This window comes from Piliocolobus tephrosceles, chromosome 12, assembly GCF_002776525.5.
Source record: "Piliocolobus tephrosceles isolate RC106 chromosome 12, ASM277652v3, whole genome shotgun sequence".
Lineage (NCBI taxonomy): Eukaryota > Metazoa > Chordata > Mammalia > Primates > Cercopithecidae > Piliocolobus > Piliocolobus tephrosceles.
In genome coordinates this window covers 81,423,387-81,442,508 of record NC_045445.1, presented here as the reverse complement: position 1 = coordinate 81,442,508, position 19,122 = coordinate 81,423,387, and the positions used below count along the sequence as shown (strand labels likewise).

The following is a 19,122-nucleotide window of genomic DNA, read 5'->3' as shown; positions in this document are numbered from 1 at the left end:
ATCATTATGGGCACAGGAGAAGATCCAACTTTTATGAAAAAACAATTAGACTACACATCAACTTTTTTTTTTTTTTTTTTTTTGACACCAAGTTTCACTCTTGTTGCCCAGGCTGCAGTGCAGTGGCACAATCTCGGCTCACTGCAACCTCCATCTCCCAGATTCAAGCGATTCTCCTGTCTCAGCCACCCAAGTAGCTGGGATTACAGGCGCCCACCACCACACCCGGCTAATTTTCTGTATTTTTAGTAAAAACGGGGTTTCACCATGTTGGCCAGGCTGGTCTCAAACTCCTGACCTCAGGCGATCTGCCCGCTTTGGCCTCCCAAAGTGCTGGGATTACAGGCACGAGCCACCACGCCCAGTCACATCAACTTTTTAAAAAATCATATGCAAGACTATATTGCGGCAGCTGCTTTAAGTTAAAGCACTCATTTAAAAACTAATACCTGGCTGGGTGCAGTGGCTCATGCCTGTAATCCCAGCACTTTGGGAGGCTGAGGCAGGCAGATCACGAGCTCAGGAGATCGAGATCATCCTGGCTAACATGGTAAAACCCCGCCTCTACTAAAAACACAAAAAATTAGCCAGGCATGGTGGCAAGCGCCTGTAGTTCCAGCTACTCGGGAGGCTGAGGCAGGAGAATCGCTTGAACCTGGGAGGCAGAGGTTGCAGTGAGCTGAGATCGCACCACTGCACTCCAGTCTGGGTGACAGAGCGAGACTCCACCTCGAAAAAAAAAAAAAAAGAAAAACTAATACCTAGGGCCTTTAAATAAAATTCTACTACTAATTTTATAAGTCCAAACTTTTAAGAATTACTATTTAGAAAACCTGGTTTACTTAACAGTATCTTTTGCAGAAGAGAAAGGAGTCTGACTATAAATTATATCAACACTTAGGTGAATTGCACTATGCCCTTGTGGCCAGAAAATTACATTTTTTTTTCCAAAAGAAAGGCATTATTTTATTTGTATTGGACTTCTAAAGCCTGATTTATAGTAATTATAAACATCACTACTTTTGGAAGGTTATAGAAAAACTCTTAGAAAAAATAATTTCAAACATTAGTCACACTGTTGAAATACTCATCTGATATTAATAATTTGTTCTTCAGTAAGAAATAGAATTCTTCACAGCAAATGCCCCAGAGTTGCCTCACTCAATTACTACAGCCATTAAAAACCAAACTGTTCACTAAATAGGCAAACTTGTTTTGTAGTCTTACTCAACACCTGTAGTTTGTTTTTGTTTTTGTTTCTGTTTTGACAGAGTCTTGCTCTGTCTCCCAGACTGAAGTGCAGTGGAGCAATCTCGGCTCACTGCAACCTCCACCTCCCAGGTTCCAGCAATTTTCCCACCTCAGCCTCCCCAGTAGCTAGGATTACAGGCGCCCACCACCACACCCGGGTAATTTTTTGTATTTTCAGTAGAGATGGGGTTTCACCACGTTGGTCAGGCTGGTCTCGAACTCCTAAGTTCAAGGGATCCAACTGCCTCAGCCTCCCAAAGTGCTGGGATTACAGGCGTGAGCCACTGTGCCCGGCCTGAACACCTGTACTTCTATCCTCTGTTGTTCCACTAGGAACCATGTTTATCTGGATAAGTAACAGAAGGTTGCATCTGACAGATACTAACACTAACCTTACATACTGTATGAAAAAACCTAGCACCGTTATAGGTGTATGTCTGATGCACATGAAAGCAGACCAGGTTCATACCCTTTGGGGACAGGAGAGTTTACTTTGCCTTGACTGGTTCTCATTCTAACCAGCGAACCCAAAATTTGTGTTTATAATAATACTCTTTTTAAAAATCCTGTAACATTGATGGTAAAGGAGGCCCATTAATTCCATCATATGTAGTGCACCTGCAGATTACTGTACAACAGATATAGTACAGCTAAAAGGGAAAGTCCTATCTAGTAATATAGTAAGCAACGGTTCAAAAAACATGCAATAACTGGGATCTTTATAATGTTCTTTTTTATTATACTTTAAGTGCTGGGACACATGTGCAGAACGTCCAGGTTTATTACATAGGTATACATGTGCCATGGTGGTTTCCTGCACCCATCAACCCATCATCTACATTAGGTATTTCTCCTACTGCTATCCCTCCCCTCGCTCCCCACCCCGCAACAGGCTCCGGTGTGTGATGTTCCCCCACACCCCGCTCCCCGCCATGTCCATGTGTTCTCATTGTTCAACTCCCACTTACGAGTGAGAACATGCGGTGTTTGGTATTCTGTTCCTGTGTTAGTTTGCTGAGAATGATGGTTTCCAGCTTCATCCATGTCCCTGCAAAGGACATGAACTCATCCTTTTTTTATGGCTGCTATAATGTTCTTCAAGTCCTGTTATAGTGGAGGAGTGAAATAAACAGGGGTCATGGGCATCAAAACCAAAGTTGTGATTACTGCTCAATTCAGGCCTGCAAGGATCTGTTGTAGCCCCAGAAGTTCACAGAGAAGAGGCAGTCCCTTTGCCCAGCGTCCCTGAGCAAAAATGTGTCTTCGCGTTTCCCTTCTAGAAGGGCTTCTGTTTCATAACGATCCATCACTCTCCAATAACAAGGATTCCCTGTAGTCTGAAGCAATGTATGTAATCAGTCTGTGTGTGGACTTCCCAAGCTCCCTGTCTGCTAACATGGGCATGTACCTCATGCTGCTTCTGCCCTCCATGGCTGCAAACACAGGGTGGCTGTATCCTCTTTCAGGTCACAATTAGCATGTGGAACTGCAGAACTGTCCCCACTTATTTCAGTCGTTCTAGGAGCTAACTTTGGTCCCAGTTTATATAATGGGTTAACCTGTGCAGTCGCTTCAAATGTATGTATTCGTGCATCGGGAGGGGGATCAACCCCTTCTTCAATACTAAGCGGTCTTCTCTCTCTAAACTATCTTCATCTTCTACAGAAACTAAATATGGGGCTGGGTGAGGTGGGTCACACCTGTAATCCCAGCACTTTGGAAGGCCGAGGTGTGCTGATCACCTGAGGTCAGGAGTTCAAGACCAACCTGGCCAACACGGCGAAAGCCTGTCTCTACTAAAAAATACAAAAATTAGCTGGGCGTAGTGGCGGGCATCTGTAATCCCAGCTACTCAGGAGGCTGAGGCAGGAGAATCGCTTGAACCCGGGAAGCGGAGGTTGCAGTGAGCCGAGGTTGTAGTGAGCCGAGATTACACCACTGCACTCCAGCCTGGGCGATGGATCCGTCTCAAAAAAAGAAAAAAAAAAAAAAAACCCAAAGACAAATCAAATGCATCAAAAAATGTTGAATGTGGGCTCACAGGAGCTGTATGCTGTTTATTCAAATGCCATTTTGGGGCTAAATCTGAGCCAGCAGGAAAAGGGCATTTCTCCAGCATTAATTCAGAAAGAGATGTTTCTTTAATTGGAAAAGAGAGGCTTTGACTGCTTGTTATAAGTTCTCATGGGAAAACACAAGCCCACAGTATCCTGCAGCCTGTCTCAGAGAGCGACTTCCCTACGGTTCTTCTGGTTCTTCTGGAAACACTGTCCGTGTCCTGTACAGAGCTTAGCACCTCTCTTTCCTTTGAAGTCCACTTTGAGTTCTACCAAGCTTTTTATCAGTATCCAATGAATCCTGGGTCATTGTAACAGAAATGTTTCTCTTACCACCCCATGGAGCATGTCAAAAGTAGGAATCTCTTGGTGCAAGTCTTGTTCCTGGGGTAACACAAAAATCATTATCCTTTTTGATACTTATTTCAACAATTTGAGGGATTTCAGTGGCACAATGTTGGTTTCTCCTTGAAGAATTCTTTGAAGGGCCTGGCGTGCCAGGTGTAAGGCAATATTTTCTCTTAAGGGACTACTTTGTTGCTGAGCAGCCGAGTCTCCTATATTGATGTTTTTTCTTTTGGACAAATATCTGTCAGAGTTCATATCCACATTTTCACTACGGCTTACTCCCTCACGACTGAAGACATTCTGTTACCTGTATTTGAAGTTATTCCACATTTCTCCCACTTTATCCACTGATTATAAAAATCATTCAGGGTGTGTGGGGCAGCCTCATCCAAGGCACCTGCAGCAAGGCAGGACGGGCAGAGGCCGCAGTCACCGACAGGTTAAGTCCACCTGCCTTCTGGTGCCACCTGTCCCCTCCGACTGCCCAGAAAGTGCAGCCTGGCTTCCTCCTGACAGAGCTCAGGGACCCCAGCTCCACTGCTTGCTCCCGCCAGGCCCCCACCCATTCCCCAGCCACTTCCCCTTCTTCACCCATTTCCCTCCCCCCACAACCCCCCACTCCCAAGTCCACAAGTTTTGTTTTTCTGTTTTTGTTGTTGTTTGAGACAAGGTGTTGCTCTGTTGCCTAGGCTGAAGTGCACTCAGCCTCAACCTCCTGGGCTCAAGCGATACATCAGCCACTTGAATAGCAGGGACCACAGGCACATGCTGCCATACCCAGCTAATCTTTTTATTTTTTGTAGAGATGAGGTCTCTCACTATGTTGCCCAGGCTGAAGTCCACCATTTTTAATGAAATGCTGGAACACTTATTGTGGTGTAATTTGCTCATCAAACATTTCCTGAGCACTTACTATATGTCAGGCACTGCAAATATAGAGATGAAACAAAAATGTCCCTACACTCAAAAAAGTTTGCAGGCCAGGCGCAGTGACTCAGGCCAATAATCCCAGCACTTTGGGAGGCCGAGGCAGGAGAATCACTTGAGACCAGGAGTTCAAGTGGGCAGCATAGTGAGACCTGGGCATACCAGCCTGGGCAGCATAGTGAGACCTCATCTCTCCAAAAAAAAAAAAGAAAAAAGAAAAAAAAATGTTAATAGCTGCAGTGAGGTTGAGGCTGCAATAAGGCATGGTTGCGCCACTGCACTCCAGCCTGGATGACAGCAAGACTCTGTCTCAAAAAAAAACAAAAGTTTACAGATGAGAAAGAAAGAGAAGTAAACACAGGATTACAAAATAATGTAAAACATAAAAGAAGCCTAAATAAAAGGAGAGACATATCATTAACGAAAACTTTAATAAATAGAGGATATATTATGTTGGGAAAATTTAATAATGTAAAGATATCCACTCTCCCCAAATTAAGCTGAAATTTCAACATAATCTCAACTAAAATCTCAACAAGATTTTTTTGGAGAATATATTGGCTGATTCTAAAAATGTTTGTAGAAGGAAAAGTGAACTAGTTAGGCAAGAAATGTCTGAAAACAACAGGGAAGACTTTATCAGGTATCAAAATTATGATAAAGCTATAGCAGTAATATAAAAAGTGTAATTTTGGCGTAAGAACAAACATCAGTGAAACAAAATAGATGATCCAGAAACAGATTTGTATGTATAAGGGAATTGGGTATATAATAAAGGTGGCATTTCAAGTTGTTGGAGAAAGTAAATAGTATTGTGATGATTACCTATTAGGTTGGTGCAAAATAAATTTGCCATTTTTAATGGCAAAAACTGCAATAACTTTGCACCAACCTACTATTTGAAAAAAAATTAAGTTATAGCAATATCTCATACCATTCACAAAAGTAACTCCTAAACAGTTTAAAGAATTAAAACCAGCCAGTCATAGTGGTTCATACTTGTAATCCTAGGACTTCGGGAGGCTGAGGTGAGAGGATCACTAGAGCCCAGGAGTTCAAGACCAGTCTGGACAACATGGCAAAACCCCATCTCTTCAAAAAATACAAAAAAATTAGCCGGGCGTGGTGGCCTGCGCCTGTAGTCCCAGCTACTTAGGAGGCTGAGGTGGGCGGATCACCTGAGCCCAGGAGGTCGAAGCTGTGGTGAGCCATGATCATGCCACTGCACTCTAGCCTGGACAACAAAGTGAGATTCTGTCTCAATAAATAAATAAATAATAGTAAATAGGCCAGGCGTGGCGGCTCACGCCTATAATTGCAACACTTTGGGAGGCCAAGGCGAGCAGATCACCTGAGGTCAGGAGTTCGAAAGCAGCCTGGCCAACATGGTGAAACCCTGTCTCTACTAAAAATACAAAAATTAGGTGGACGTGGTGGCGGCGCCTGTAATCCCAGCTGCTCGGGAAGCCGAAGCAGGAGAATCACTTGAACCTGGGAGTGGGAGGTTGCAGTGAGCCAAGATCACGCCACTACACTCCAGCCTGGGTGACAGAGCGAGACTGTGTCTCAAAAAACAAAATAAATAAATAAATAAATAATAATAATAATAAATAGGCCAGGCGCGGTGGCTCATGCCTGTAATGGCAGCATTTTGGGAGGCCGAAGCAGGCGGATCACCTGAGGTCAGGAGTTCGAGACCAGCCTGGCCAACATGGTGAAACTCCATCTCTACTGAAAATACAAAAATTAGCTGGGCATGGTACCACAGGCTTGTAATCCCAGCTACTCGGGAAGCTGAGGCGGGAGAATCACTTGAACTGGGAGGCAGAGGTTGCGGTGAGCCGAGATCACGCCACTGCACTCCAGCCTGGGTGACAGAGTGAGACTCCATCTCAAAAATAATAATAATAATAAATAAAAATAAATAAAAGAAGCCAGTCTCAAAAGTTTATATACTGCATGATTACATGACAGGTTTGAAAAGGCAAAACTATAGTGACAGAAAACAGGCAGTGATTACTGGGAAGTAGAGGGGAGGAGTAGGCTATAAAGGAGAACTGGGAATTTTTTGAGGTGATGAAACTATTCTATATTTTCACTGTATTGGTTGTTACATGACTTTTTTCTATTCTTTTCTTTTCTTTTCTTTTTTTTGAGACGGAGTTTCACTCTTGCTGCCCAGGCTGGAGTGAAATGGCGTGATCTCGGCTCACCACAACCTCCACCTCCCGGGTTCAAGCGATTCTCCTGCCTCAGCCTCCCAAGTAGCTGGGATTACAGGCATGCATCACCACGCCCGGCTAATTTTGTATTTTCAGTAGAGACGGGGTTTCTCCATGTTGGTCAGGCTGCTCTCCAACTCCCGACCTCAGGTGATCCACCTGCCTTGGCCTCCCAAAGTGCTGGGATTACAGGCATGAGCCACCACGCCCGGCCAGTTGTTACATGACTTTATGCATTTGTCAGCACCTGCAGAAACATATACTCAAGATAAATCTTACTGTATGTAAGTTTACCTTAATTAATGAAAAAGTGTATAATCCCAGCACATATCCGTGCATCTATGCGTGCATGAACATACACACACATTTAGAAATGTATGAGAACAAAGGAACACACAAGGACATTTTCAGAGGTGATGGACATGTTCATTATCTCGATTGTGGTAATAGTTTCATGGGTGTGTACATATGTCCAAATTCATGAAATTATATACTTTGAGGATGTGCAGTTTAGTGTACATCAATTATACCTCAATAAAGCTGTAAGAAAAAGGGGGGAAGAAATACATGAGAAGAAAATATAAATGAACATGCTTAAAACCTTGGAGCAAGAACACTTAAGACTAAAAAAGCAAAAGCTGGGCCAGGTGCAGTGGTTCATGCCTGTAATCCCAGCACTTTGGGGGCCAAGGCGGGCAGATCACTTGAAGTCAGGAGTTAGAGACCACCCTGGGCAACATAGTGAGACCCCATCTCTACAAAAAAAATTTTTTTTTAATTAGCCAGGTATAGTGGCATGTGCCTATGGTCCCAGCTACTGGGGAAGCTGAGATGGGAGGATTGCTTGAGCCCAGGAGTTCAAGGTTACAGTGAGCTATGATTGCACCACTGTACTACAACCTGTGCGACAGACTGAGACTTGTCTCTATGAAAAAACAACAAAAAAGTAAAAGCCATAAAGAAAAGGAATAATATATCTGACTACCTCAAAATTTAAAGTTAATAAACATGAAAAAATACTTAAATTCACTAATAATCAGAAAACTGTGAATAAAGAGGAGATATTTTTTGCCTGACAGACTAACAAAAGTTTAAGAGATTGATATCAAGTGTTGGCAGGAGTGTAGGGAAATAGGTACTCTCATATACCATCTTAGTTTTCATTTTTTTGAATATCATTTCTGGCACAAAAAAAGGACTCATATACCATTGTTAGAAGTATTTGGCCTTTTTGAAGAGCAATTTTGCAGTAATAAAATGTAAAATGTACATACCCTTTGATCCAGTAACCCAGTAATTCTACTCTTCAGTACCTACCTTAGAGAAACATTGTCCATAAAAAAGAGTTAATGGCAAATGACAACCCCAAACTGGAATCCACTTCAATCAGTGCTTCTCAAACTATCTGTGGTAACCAGGTGCAGTGGTTCACTCCTGTAATCCCAGCACTTGGGGAGGCCAAGGTGGGAGGACTGCTTGAGGCCAGGAATTCGAGACCAGCCTGGGCAACACAGCAACATCCCATCTTCAGAAAAAAAACTAAAATGAAAACTATGTATGGCAAAAGATCAGGGATTTGGGGTTTTTTATTTGTTTGTTTTTTGTTTGAGACAGGATCTTGCTCTTTTGCCCAAGCTGGAGTGCAGTGGTGTGATGATAGCTCACTGCAGCCTTGACCTCCCAGGCTCAAATAATCCTCCTGCCTCAGCTTCCTGAGTAGCTGGGACTACAGGCACATGCCACCATGCCCAGATAATTTTCAAAATTTTTTGTAGAGATGAGACCTAACTTGGTTGCCCAGGCTGGTCTCAAGTGATCCTCCTGCCTGGGCCTCCCAAAATGCTGGGATTACAGGCATGAGCCACCACGCCTGACCCAGTTTGGTTTTTGTTGTTGTTGCTGTTGTTGTTTTATTATTATTATTATTATTATTTTTTTTTTTTGGTAAATTTCCAATCCATCATGGACTGATACCTTTGTAAAGAAAAAACAAATTACTAGAAAAGTGATCATTCACTTAGATGTCATGGCCACATGAAATTGCTATAAAAGGTTTTAAATGCCTATCCTCTCTTCCTAGACTTATCTCCTTGTGTACAGGTGATAGTTCACAACTGGTACCAGTCTGTGGAATACAGTTTGAGTAGCACTGATATAAATGTCCATCAGAAGGGAAGTGAGAACTACTATATGACCCAACAATTCCACTTCTGGATATATACCCAAAAGAATTGAAGGCAGAAATGTAAACAGATATTTGTATACCTATATTCATAGTAGCACTGTTCACAATAGACAAAAGGTGGAAACAACCCAAGTGTCCTTGACAGACGAATGGACACACAAAACGTGGTATGTATGTATGTATATAAACACACTTTGGAATATTACTCAACCTACAACATGAATGAACCTTGAACAGATTATGCTAAGTGAAACAAGCCAGTCATGGCCTGGCACAGTGGCTCCTGCCTATAATCCCAGAATTTTGGGAGGCCAAGGCGGGCAGATCATTTGTGTTCAGCCTGGTCAACAGGTTGAAACTCCATCTCTACTAAAAATACAAAAATCAGCCAGGTGTGGTGGAGCATGCCTATAGTCCCAGCTACTCTGGAGGCTGAGGTGGGAGAATTGCTCGAACCCAGGAGGCGGAGGTTGCAGTAAGTAGAAATCACACCACTGCACTCCAGCATGGGCAACAGAGTGAGACTCCGTCTCAAAAAAAAAGAAATAAGCCGGTCACGAAAATACAAATACCATATGGTTCCACTTATATAAGGTTACCTATAATAGTCAAATTCATAGAAACAGAAAATAGAATGGTGGTTGCTAGGGCTGGGGGAGGGGACAATGGGGAGTTACTGTTTTGAGTTTCAGTTTGGAAGATGAAAAAATTCTGGAGATGGATGGTGGTAATGGTTATATAACAATGTAAATGTACTTAATGCCACTAAAATGTTTCCTTAAAAATGGTTAAAATGGTAAATTTTGCTACATATACATTTATAATAATATATGTGTGATATACTCAACCAAAACATCCCAATAGATCAAATGTAAAGGCAGATATGAGACTCCAAATGTCTGGAGTATTATTATTATTAAGCTAGACATTAATGAGACTTGTTAAAAAAAAAAACAATTTTACTCTTCTCAATAATATTTCTTGCTTTGGAAAAGTTATTTTGCTTTTTTTTTCTTTTTTGAGACAGAGTCTCGCTCTTGTCGCCCAGGCTGGAGTGCAATGGTGCAACCTCTGCAACCTCCGCCTCCCGGGTTCAAGCGATTCTCCCACCTCAGCCTCCCGAGTAGCTGGGATTACAGGTGTGTGCCACCACACCCGGCTAATTTTTGTATTTTTAGTAGAGATGGGGTTTCACCATGTTGGCCAGGCTGTTCTCGAACTCCTGACCTCAGGTGATCCGCCTGTCTCAGCCTCCCAAAGTGCTGGGATTACAGGTGTGAGCCACCGCACCCGGCCAGTTTTAATTTCATGGAATAGAGAGAGCCATAAACCTACATAAACAAATTCTGTTAGGAATGTCAAGGGGTCCTGCAATCAAAAAGTTTGGGAACCACTGCACTAGAGAAACTGTCATGTTCAGGAATGTTCATAGGAGTACCACTTGTAAAAGCAAAATATTGAAAAATTCTAGTAGTCTGTCAATAAGGAAATTGTTAAATAAACTGTTTTATAGTCATACTATGGCATAATACATCACTTTTTTTAAAAAGAAGTAAATCTGCCCGGGTGCGGTGGTTCACACCTGCAATCCCAGCACTTTGGGAGGCCAAGGTGGTTGGATCACTTGAGGTCAGGAGTTTGAGACCAGCCTGGCAAACATGGTGAAACCCTATCTCTACTAAAAAATAAAATAATATAAAATAAAATAAAAAATAAACCTAGATGTACCAAAATAAAAATGTTTCCAAAACACTGAATGAAAAAACTTATGGGGTATGTACAGTAGGGTATAATTTTTGTTAAAATAAAAATACAACACAACGTAGTTTCTATGATAATTAGAAAAAAAGACCTGGAAGGCTGCCAGGATACACACCAAACTGTTAATAGCAGTTACTCTGGGGAAGAGGGAAAGAGGACAAGGATTGTGGGTAATGGCCAAAGTGTTAGCCCCATATACGTATAGTGTTTTGTTTTTTTTTTTTTTTTACAAGGAGAATGTACTGGTGTAATTAATTAGAAAAATAAATAAAAGCAACAAGGTCAAACCCACTGACATTGAGGAAGAAAGGGGACTTTCTGAGTACAGGCTGTAAGGGCTAATCTACTTACTGCAGTGGTCTTAGAGCTGATGGGTCTAGGAAGGAGCCACAAGGGGTGAAATCAGGCAACAGAGGCGGCGGCTGGCTGAAATGGTGGAGGCCACCTAGACGGCGGAACTTTCTGGGTCACACACTTCCTGCTCCCTTCCTGAGACTTAATACAAAAAAGGCCTTCACAGCCGCAGAGTGCAGCCTCTCCCGCTTCCGCCGCGAATCCGGTCACAATGCTCGCAATGAAGAACTTCATCCTGAGGCCCGCAAAGTATTGTCCCATTCCCTGGTCCCTGATCCCCACTCCCCAGGCCCATGACTTCAATGGCCCCATCCCAGGAAGAGCTCCGGGCTGGCGTTTGTGGAACGAAACCGACAGCCTAAGGCAGGACCTTCCTAAGGGCTGGACAAGCGGACTACGGCCTCATTCACTGCGGCACAACCAGAGACATTCTGAGACGCCAGAAGTGTGACCGTGACCAGGGTAGAGGATACCTAGGTTGCAGGAGAGCGCAGTTACCAACTCGGGCCTCTGGAGCTCCGAGGAAACCCGCTGACAGCTCCAGGCGCGCGGGGCAGGCCTCACTTTCGAAAGCAGCGCCACAGCGTTCCTATTGGTCTTCCATTCCAGCCAACCAGCAGGTTTCCCTGTAGTCCACCCCTCAACTAAGAGGCCAATCAGAAGAGGGTATGTGCTTCCCACTGCGATACGACAGGTATGTGCTTCCCATTGCGTACGACCAATTAAAGCTTATTTCTGACTAACACGTGGACAGCCAACCAGAAGGCCTGGTAATCCGACCTCTTACTATGGTCACCATCACCGTCTTGGTCCCCATCCTTGTTCCATCCCTGCATGGAATCAAAGGTATGGATCTGGGAGAAATAACTGGACGGGGGTCCAAGCTGGAGGGATGGTGGCTCAAGATACCAAGTTATATTTCCCCGAGTATCAAAGCAGGTTGGCCATGAGGTCAGAAGAGCATGTAGTTGAGCTGTCAGTGCTGCTCTGGGCTTGACCTCAAGTAATGACAATCTGAAAAAGGTACTGGTTGTGAGAGCGCCTCAGATAATGTTGCTTTGTCACTGGACTAATCACTTCATCTTCCCCCAGAGTCAGATGGGAAGAAACTTACACTCAGGGCCTTTAATTAAGTGTGATGGTTTATTTATGGTGAAGAGTAGCCAGTATCCTCAATTAGCAACAATAGATACTGCCTCTAGAACGACCAAAAGTTAATGTGTGGGGAAACTAAAACCTGACAGTGGTATCATTACAACTAAACATACCAGAAAATGCAAATTAAAACCATGAAATACGATTTTCACCAAATAGTTTGGATAATTATCAATTGTTTAAATTTTTGCCACTTTTGGCAAGTAAACTTTTTGTGAACAGAATTTCCCCACTTTGGGTGGGGAAACATTCTCATTTGCTGTCACTGGAAGCCTAAACTGCATTCTTTAAGAAAACAATTTCGCTTTAGCTATCAAAATGTAAAATGAGGCCAGGCACAGTGGCTCATGCCTGTAATACCAACACTTTGGGAGGCTGAGGCAGGAGAATTGTTTGAAGCCAGGAGTTCGAGACCAACTTGGGCAACAAAGTGAGATCACCCCTCCCCCATCTCTACACACACACACACACACACACACACACACACACAGAGTAAAAGGCACACACTTTTTGACCCAGCAATTCCTTCTCTCAAAATCTATCCTACAGAAATACTTATACGCTGGAGCAAGGCTATATGTAGCATTATTTATAATAGTGAATGATTGGAGACAAATTTGCATCAATAGGTGAATCATTAAATTGTGATACAACCATACCATGAAATATTATGCAGTCATTTTTTAAATGAGGTAAATTTCCAGGTATTAATGCAAGAGGAAGTCCAGAATACAATGCAAAGTGAAAAAAAGTTGCAAAACGGTACATATAATATCCCATTTTGTTTAAAAAAACCTATATACAAATGTGTGGGTATTCATATATGTATATATGTGTATATTAATATATAAACACACACAGAACAACACCTGGGAAGACACACACCAAATTAAGTTATTCTTGGAGAATGGGAGTGGTGAGAGGGACTAAGGAAAAATCTTTCACTTTTTACTTTACACATTTATGTTTTGCTTGAATTTTGTTGACTGACATTAATAATTTTTGAATTTTTATCACCACAATGAAACATTTTAACAAAATAGGCACTTTTGTAATCAGATCAATAGAGTTATAATGTATGTGTTTTAAATAAAAATAGCTCCATGGGGGCTGGGGGCTGTGGCTCACACCTGTAATCAATCACAGCACTTTGGGAGGTCGAGGTGGGCAGATCACAAGGTCAGGAGTTCGAGACCAGCCTGGCCAATATGGTGAAGCCCCGTCTCTACTAAAAATACAAAAATTAGCCAGGCGTGGTGGCGTGCCCCTGTAGTCCCAGCTACTCTGGAGGCTGAGGCAGAAGAATCGCTTGAACCTGGGAGGCAGAGGTTGCAGTGAGCCGAGATCACATCACTGCACTCTGGCCTGGGCGACAAAGCAAGACTCCGTCTCAAAATAATACATAAATAAATAAATAACTCCATGGGGTGACTACTTCATTTTAAAATTTCAGCTAGAAGACCTAGGATACAATTAGGACAACCGTAAACCAAATCAACTCTGAGTTTCAATGGGGGTATACTCATGACTTGATATAACAGGATGTGGGCAAACAAAATCTAATCAGGATAATCGTTCATTTCTGGAAGAGAAAACTAACTACACTACAACAAACTCCATCATACGCAGGAAAAATTGTGCTTTCACTTTTCTGGTGGCATCACCTCCAATGTTTACTCAACTCCTTGGCAAGGGTGGGAAATCATAAAAAGCTAGAGATTTAAGATACCTCAGAGATCATTTAGTCAAAATCCCTCATTTAGTCGAAATCCCTCATTGTATAGTTCAGAAAACAGGCCCAAAATGGTGAAGCAATTCAACTAAGGTCCTACAGCTAGCTATATAGCCAATTTTAGAAGTAAGGTTTCTATTCCAGGCCTGGTACTCTTTCTGTTTCTTTTCAGATCTTCCTGAGTCTTCAGTATGATGAAAGTATGAAGTATTTTTAAATTTTATGATTAGACATCCCTATATTTAAATGTTACAACCAAAATGCATAACAAAATTAAAATGTACATGCCTCCATTAGTACAGATGATGAAAAGTTCACTGTATCTAGACAAAAAATACTATTGGTATAACATTCTCTTGAAAAGTAATACATAAATCAGGCCAGGTGCAGTGGCTTACGCCTGTAATCCCAACACTTTGGGAGGCCGAGATGGGCAGATCACTTGAACTCAGGAGTTTGAAACCAGCCTGGTCAACGTGGTGAAACCCCGTCTCTAACAAAAATACAAAAATTAGCCGGGTATGATGGCGCCACACCTGTAGTCCCAGCTACTCGGGAAGCTGAGGCAGGAGGATCACTTGAACCTGAACCTGGGAGGCAGAGATTGCAGTGAGCTGAGATCACGCCACTGCACTCCAACCTGGGCAACAGTGTGAGACTCCACCTCAAAAAAAAAAAAAAAAATCTAACTGTATTTTACTGTTTACCTAAGAACTACTGTTTTATCCCAATTTCTAACTGTTTTTCAACTGGCACTGCCTCTTAACCCTTTATCTTCAGTTTCTTTATAAAGTAGTTGATGACCTATATAAAAACACTTAAAACCATCATAGGAAACACCTATTTAAAGGAAGCCTGCAGTGATTTAAAGAATTCTTTTTTAATGTTGATAATTATCCCTGGTTTGTCTGTTTTATAAGGAATGAGTTCTCTGTTTTTAAATGCATAGACAGAGAGACAGGGTATGGAGAGAAGAAATAAAATAGGCAACAACTGGCTTTTGTACAAACAAGGTAAAAAAAAGAAGATAAGAATGAGGGGTGGTGGGTGGTCAGGAAGGGAGTGGCAGAGAACCACATGCTAAATTAGTCACCAAGACTTTATATTTCAAAAGTAAACTCAAATACTAAGATATATAAATGGAATAACAACTACCTAACCTTCAGGCTGTAATTAAAATGTTGTCCAATTTAAGACTCTACAACCTGAGGACATGTGAGGGCCTTGCAGAGATTTCAGAATAATAAAAAGATAAAAGAGTTAAAAATGAGCCAAGTAAGGAAAAATTAGAACTTATTATATCTAAGAAGAGAATACTAAGGGTGACTCAACAGTTTTCAAGGATATGAAGAAATATCCATTTCAGTGAGCAGCTGTTCTACATTTGCACAGAAGAAAGTAATTTTACTTAAATTATTACAGCATATATTTCAACATAAAAGTAGGAATATCTTCAACATAAAAGTATCTCATGTAGGATAACTATCAAAAAACTCCAGAGAAGCCTGAATGTTATCCACCTCTCCCACCTTGACTGGCTTAATTCCTTGTCTCAAAGAATGGGTTAAAGGGTAGATAAGGCATCTTTGGAATGTGAAGATTTAGACTTCTTTTGGGTCTAGCTATGTTCAAAATTTTTTGTTAGCCTCTGTCCCCCAGGTTCCAGCATAAGGTTAAGCCCTTTCTGCACTATAAATAAAGGGGATTAATTAGCAGTAAACATGCAAATACCTGTGTAAATTAGAATTCCTTATCAAAGAAAAGTATGCTTCTCCCCAGTGTTAATGGGTAAGAGGGTTTGGATTTAGGGTTCTTGTCCGGCCCAGTTCATGTGCCAAAATGGCCAATTTGACATCCAAGAGAGATTTACCTGGCCTGATATTTTTAAAAAAGAAAAAGACTGGACAACTAACCAGATGTGCCTGAATCTCTTACTTTGTCTCTAGCATTTTCCTGTCTTGTATAGACCTCTCTTCATTTTGTTTTGAGGCTGGAGTGCAGTGGTACAATCATGGCTCACTGCATGGCTCACTCCTCAACCTCCTGGGCTCAAGCAATCCTCCGGCTTCAGCCTCCCAAGTAGCTGGGACTATAGGCATGTGCCACCATACCTGGCCAGATTTTTAATTTTTTTTTTTTTTTTTTTTTTTTTGTAGAAATGAGATCTCACTCAGTTGCCCAGGCTCGTTTCCAACTCCTGGACTCAAGCAATCCTCCCAAAGTGCTGGTATTACAGGCATAGGCCACCACACCCAGCTAAACACCTCTTCAACTGAACTCTTAAGGTCTACGAAAAAAGAGAATGTAATATCATATTTTACTTGTACCACAACCACTCCACCCTATCCCCAGCCCTGCTGTTAGCATAGGACCAGACACAGAGGACTATTAGCACTTGTTAAATGAGGTGTCATCTGTCCAAAGTTTTGTTAACACTTTATTTTATAGCTGCTTTTCTATTTATTCTGCAGTTCATTCTCAACACTGCTGCCTACGAAGGCTGCATCTCTCTTTACCCTTACTTTCCTTTATTTCACAGAAATACCCATTCTTCCCTATCCCCTCAGATATTTTTAGTCATCTCATTCATGAACTACCAGAAACCTCAACTTCCTCACAGCCCCCACTCTTCTGCTTAGAACCAAATACTGCTAAGTAATGTTAATTTCCCTTTTTGTTTTTCTTTTGAAATTTTTTGTAGAGACGGTGTCTCACTCTGTTGCCCAGGCTGGTTTCAAGCTCCTGGGTTCAAGCAATCCTCCTGCCTCAGCCTCCCAAAATGCTGGGATTGCAGGCATGCATAAGCCAACCACATTCAGCCTTAATTTGCTAATGTTTTAAACACATCACTTTCTATACCTTCTTTCCATGTTGAACTACATTAAAACTAGCTTTGATTTTCTAAATGACAAGACTGCTACCTCCCCTCATTCCAACCCTTGCCAAAACCCCCTCTGTGTAGGGAAACCATTTCAGAGCTCAATGGTCAGATGAACATCCACCTGCCAAAATTTCTGAGAGTTCACCCACCTTTCTGCCTGTGTCAAACTTATTTGGAAAAAAAAAAAAAAAAAAAAAACAGTGTCAATTGAGGTAAAAAGCCTATAGAAGAAATGTTTGTTGGTGTTGTGTGGGTGTGTCAGAAGATGAACACATTCATGTGTGTTTATGTACATGTATTACATATGCAGACACACACACACACACACATATATATATAATAAATATATTCTGCCCAAATTAGCACAAACCCACAAGCTTAAAAACCAAATCTGCTAAATGTGACTCAAACCACAGGTACTGAGCCTACAGCTACTTCCTGCAAGCAGATGCATTACCTCTGTGACAAAGTCAGTTGTGAGTTGCAAAAAGGATAGGTAAATATCATTAAGATAAGTTAAGATTCTGCTTTTTAAAAAAATTTAAATGCAAAACATTACCTCAGGACACTGGCCACATTGTATGATTTCTGCATAATACCCAGCATATCCTAGACACTAAAAAATACTAAATTTACAACTTAAGCAGGAAAACAGAGGCTTGCTTCACAGTGGTTTAATATGAACAGAGTTGAATATGACATTGTCTGACAGAAGAATGAACAGTTTGCTGAATAAAAGCCCCGAGTCAGGATATATATACACAGCAGAAATGGGGCCTCAGACTCTCAGCACTTGTGCACAATGAAAGAAGAAATCGTTTTTAAAAAATGTCTATAACAGAGGATACAAATCAAAAAGGCAGCAACAACAACATTGGCGGGGTGGGAAAGGGAGCAGAGCCACTCATTTGGGGCTGCTTAGCCCCTGGCACAGGCTCAGCAGCTGGAGAGCCATCTCAAGGAACTTCAACATTTAGATGGGCTCCAAATCCTATGTCAAAATACAATCCTAATCTCTCTGATCAGGGTCAGTCAGAATCAGCAATCCTTTTCCCCAACACCCTGCATAGAAAACTCCAATCTTTCCATGATAAGGAGTCTAAGCAAAGAGCCCCCACCTCTCACCTGGCACCAAAGTTAACTTGCTCTCACCCCACCACTTGGGACAGACATTGGGCCCCAGCAAACAAACCACCCCCTCCCAGACAGAAACCAGGATAGTTGCCAGACTCAAGAAGCTGCTTCAGATGTTAAGATTTAGGAAATCCATACCAAGCTGCTATCCATAGTTCAACTTCTGGAGAAAATGCTGGAGTTGCATGAGAAACAAGTGCAGGCAGTTCAATAACCCTGTGACCACGCTGGGGAGGGCAGCAAAAATTCTTGCCCCTGAGCCCCATTCAACAGCTCAAAGTGCTTAGGAGAAGTCAGAGACTGTGTGGTTGGTTTGTGTGCTTCTGCCCTGTGGCAGCACTAAATGGGATGGGGGAAAGGAGAATGGAAGGAAGACAGTGTTGATGCCCTTCCCTACCGCCAGGAAGAGCCTAGAAGATAATCCACTCCCACCCTTCAGGGAGTTACCTGGCAGTGGTGAGTTGCCCCCACCCCTCAAGCCACCAAACCTGCAAAGCTAACCCATAAAGTAGCAAGGGCTTAGGGAGGGAGAACTGCTGGCCCATACTGACTCACCAGCTGATGAGCAAAAATAGGCAGCTAGAGTGGAGCCACAAAGGGAGAAGGGCTAGGCAATAGGAGCTCCCCTACTGCCCTATGGCTTTCTTCTGACTCTGAAGCAGCCATAATGATGGGCCCAGAAAACCCACACACCCTGCTCCATACAACAGACTGCTTGGACTCTAGGAGGATTACTGCCATGGAAAGCAACAAAGGAGAGAGAAAGCAACAAAAGAAACTGTTAAGAAAACTGGGAGCAGGCCTAGAGAAAACAAGGAAAGCTTCTGAGTCTCTACCACCTTTCCAAAAAGGAAAAAATACATGCAGTTAGGAAAGGCAGGGTTTTTCCCTGCTCAGTGTTCTTGGTTAAACCTAAGAGTAAGAAAAATCCCCTGGACTTGCAGCATCAGTATGTATCCAAGTGCCTCACCAGCACAAGCGCCCCCCTCCCCCCAGGTTAGCCTTCTGGCATGGGTAAATGCCCAAGAAATTGCCTTCCAGTCTAATCCCCCCCCCCCCCCCCCCCCCCCCCCCCCCCCCCCCCCCCCCCCCCCCCCCCCCCCCCCCCCCCCCCC

General features: G+C 42.5%; 1 pseudogene; it reads right to left on the bottom strand.

Moving 5' to 3' along the window:
* Positions 1-1,449: 1,449 nt before the first annotated feature.
* LOC111536112 lies at positions 1,450-3,975 on the bottom strand (annotated as a pseudogene).
* Between the last annotated feature and the right edge of the window lie 15,147 nt (positions 3,976-19,122).